The sequence below is a fragment of the Papaver somniferum genome, chromosome 3 (assembly GCF_003573695.1).
Source record: "Papaver somniferum cultivar HN1 chromosome 3, ASM357369v1, whole genome shotgun sequence".
Taxonomy (NCBI): Eukaryota; Viridiplantae; Streptophyta; class Magnoliopsida; order Ranunculales; family Papaveraceae; genus Papaver; species Papaver somniferum.
In genome coordinates this window covers 44,793,254-44,797,374 of record NC_039360.1, presented here as the reverse complement: position 1 = coordinate 44,797,374, position 4,121 = coordinate 44,793,254, and the positions used below count along the sequence as shown (strand labels likewise).

The window sequence follows — 4,121 nt, the reverse complement described above, 5'->3', positions numbered from 1 at the left end:
AGGTTCATGTTCATAACCTCTCCATCTTTGGGTGGAATAAAAGCAGCAACTTTGACAAACTTGTCTTGTTTCTTTGTAGAAGCTGGGGCTAGTCCAGTTTTGACCTTAGAAATGTTCTTTTTGAGATTATTAGGATTACCAAAAAAGTATGGCTTCTCATGTGCTTTAGCCAGATAATTAGCAGCATCCTTGCAAGCCCCTCTACAATGTTTAATCACATAACATTCAGTACAAATGTTGCCTGGTTGCCTTTCAAAGAAATTTTTTTGCCACTTTGTAACTCCTGCATTAGTGATACACTTAACTCCCCTTCTTAATGGCATGCAGAGATCTACATTAACACATACTTTGACAGGATCAGTGCCAATTGGCATAGCATCTTTAGGTTCGATAGCTGTAACCTCCCCCATGATTTCACCAATTTTAGTGACTGAGAAAACATTCATGTGTTCAGGAATAAGATACTATCGCAACCCCTCTCTCTCCACAGCTGTATACAGGGTTAGGGTTTGGACACCCAGTTAAATACCCTGGCATTTTTATGGGCGATCCCAAAAGAATTAGGGGCGACACAAAAGGACAAAAAAGGTCACCCAAGCGTAAATCTAAGCTACCCCTTATCCCCGATTTTTCGAAATGGCTAATATGCCCTTTTATAATCGGTAGCAAACATAACAATCGGTAGTTAATCAATAATCGGTAGGATTGGTTACTTATAACCTTCCGATTATAGGTTGCCCCAAAATAAGTTTTATCTAAAATCCTTCATGTAATGAATTTTGAAATCAACCATAATCGGTAGGTTTGATTACTTATAACCTTCCGATTAGAGGTTGCAAATCTACCATAATCGGTAGGATTGATTACTTATAACCTTCCGATTATAGGTTGCCCCAAAATGAGTTTTTTCTAAAATTCTTCATGTAATGAATTTTGAAATCTACCATAATCGGTAGGATTGATTACTTATAACCTTTCGATTATAGGTTGCCCAAAAATGAGTTTTTTTTTAAATCCTTCAAGTAATGAATTTTGAAATCTACCATAATCGGTACGATTGATTACTTATAACCTTCCGATTATATGTTGCAAATCTACCATAATCGGTAGGATCGATTACTTATAACCTTCCGATTATAGGTTGCCCCAAAATGAGTTTTTTCTAAAATCTTTCATGTAATGAATTTTGAAATCTACCATAATCGGTAGGATTACTTATAACCTTCCAATTATAGGTTGCCCCAAAATGAGTTTTTCTAGAATCCTTCATGTAATGAATTTTGAAATCTACCATATCGGTAGGATTGATTACTTATAACCTTCCGATTATAGGTTGCCCCAAAATGAGTTTTTTCTAAAATTCTTCATGTAATGAATTTTGAAATCTACCATAATCGGTAGAGTTGATTACTTATAACCTTCCGATTATAGATTAAGAAGTTATTTATGAACTTCACCTATCTACCGATTGCTAACGACCACAACATTGAGAATACTCATAATCGGTAGATAATACCACTACCTTAGCTACCGATTGTATAAGGATATTATGGTAATCTCCGTAAATTTGGACATCCCATAACCTTATCTATGGATTGGGAATAAAAAAGTCGTCCCTAATTCTTTCGGAGTCGCCCTAAAAATGCCAGGTTAAATACCTTCCACTAGTACTGTTGTTTTAGTATTTTACCATCTGCCCAGATAGAGTTATGACTTGGGTGAGCCAAGTGTGTCCATTGAATGAGAGCGGCGATTAATGGGAAAAAATCACATTCTGATACATAAAACTCAATTTAATAAAATGTCCAAACATTGTTTCCTAGTTCCTACTTGTCTTGTGTACAAACTTGACACCCCATGATTCTGATTCCTACTTCAAAGTTCAAAGTAACCCACCGCTAAATTAGCTTTACTAGCAACTGTAATAATTTCATATTATTGATACTGTGACATGAAAACCAACAGACTACCAATTCACTGCGTCGATTTTGTGCATCATTTCCACTGCCTTTCTTGTTCAATTGTTAAACAACATAAACCAGAATTTTACAATAACTTAGAAACAAAAACAAAATCGGTATGGCACTTGCTACAACGAGAGCTTTTCATTATGCATCAAAGAGCACAGAATTTCCTTGACTGCTGGGCTTTTCCTTCTGCATCCTTTCCCTGATAGCTTCCCTTAATTTCTGGAAGAAACGTGGGTAATAGTCTGTGGTGTGTCTGCAGTACAAACAAGAAGCTAGTTATTGACCAGGACAAGAACAAAACGGTAAGATGCAAATCATGGTTATAACCATCCATCGTATATAAGATGATAAAAAAACAGAAAGGATATAGAGAGAAGTATTTACATCTTTGATCAGGTGATTTATATAGGCTCTTGTGATTTTTGCATGTAAAGCAGACACAGCCATCAACGATAAAGAAACAACATATGTTAGATAAAACAGCAAGTAATACCACTCAGAACTTACAGATTATATATAACCAGCTACTAAAGGAATAAAATTCAACTTTTGTTCAATAGGAGTATGTTAGAGAAAAGAGTATCCCATCAACATAAATATGCAGCTTCTGTGCTCACTTCTGATACATTGCCTAAAATATGCTGACACCGTTTCTTATTGCTTACTATTTACTAAGTTCCCAAATACAAACCTGTTACTAAGTTCCCAAATACAAACCTAACTGAGTAATATTATATAGATCACATCACATTTCGGTGAATTCTCAGCCAACAGATACATGAGGCATCAGATATGTGGCCAGCTGGGATCCTTTCCTCCAGAAAAAGAATATGTCACATTAGCTGCTACCTCATGAATTCTAGTGTTGTAGTCAGATTACTTTACGCCAAAATTTTAAATAACGATTTGTACTAAGACTAAGAGTTTTAGTAGTACCTTATGAACACACAAGTCATAAGTTATTTAGAGATCAGAAATATAAGCAATGTTGCAGGGACGGAAAGTGACTGTAAAACCAGCATATGCATGTATGTGCCGTTTAAGTTCCTGGAGGTAACCAAAACTCAGCTCCATAACAACAAATGACAGGAAGACAATCTAAAAAGAGTATAGACATACTGGAAAGAGTAATAAAGAACTTGTGAATGTTAGTTGAGATTGCATTGTATGAAGAGAGAGGAAGAGATGACTAATACCAATTACCGGATATAAAAGTTACTTGAGATTACTTGTTCAGTTAGAAAGGATAAAAATACAACCAGAGAGAAAAGAAAAATTTATATGCTTGGAAAGATTACAAATGACAAACCCTGGGTTAGATGCCAAACATTAGAATATCTGAGCCACCAAATTATTTAAGATGCTTTGCCATAAACCATTCTAGGAAAGTTAATGCATACAAGTTTCTAGATCTAAAATACGGAGACGAAATGTTATACTGCAAACATTATTCTCCTTTCATGAACATTCTTCTTCTTACCTCTGGATAAGGACGTCAGTTCTCTGTGGTATCTAAGAGTTAAGTCTGGAAGAGTATCAGGCTATCAGCTGATATATATGTCTGGCATTTCCTTAACCAGTAGCAAATTTCTACTGAATGATAATTTGATTCTGCTTCAAGTTTACTTTTTGGACTCTACTTTACCGATCACACAATGTGACTTAAATCATCAATGAGGTTACAGCAGTTAAGCCACCAATTCACTTCCGCACATTGAGTAACAGTGATCCTAAATATGTAAAGGCAACTTAGTTATCTGTATACTACCTCGCATTTCAACTGTTTCGCTAGAGCTACACCACTATCGTACATAACATGCCTCAAGTTAATCATATTTTTTGCATTCCGAGAAATTCAAAACTCTCCAATAATGGTTTTCAAGTACTTCTAAGATAGTAATCGGTGAAATATTGCAGTTAGTGTTCCTACGGGTCCAATATGAATACGTGGTGCCAGTAGCGTCACTAAAATTCTTGTTTTCTTGCCAACTAGGTATATAAGATGTCTAAAATTAGTTACATTATTTTTCGCTACTGGACAGCTCAAAGCATTCTAATTTGTTTCATAAGTCTACATATAAAAAGAGAAAAGATAATAGAAAGAGAAGGCTAAATCAGATTACACTCTACTTCTAGTATATGAGATGTCGA

General features: G+C 35.3%; 1 long non-coding RNA gene across 1 annotated transcript; it reads right to left on the bottom strand.

Annotated features, from left to right (window-relative positions):
* Nucleotides 1-1,908: 1,908 nt before the first annotated feature.
* On the bottom strand, nucleotides 1,909-4,121 carry LOC113356029. The gene is made up of 2 exons (XR_003362778.1): nucleotides 2,355-4,121; nucleotides 1,909-2,223 (listed from the first exon to the last, which is right to left on the bottom strand). It is a non-coding gene; the product is annotated as an uncharacterized LOC113356029 (long non-coding RNA).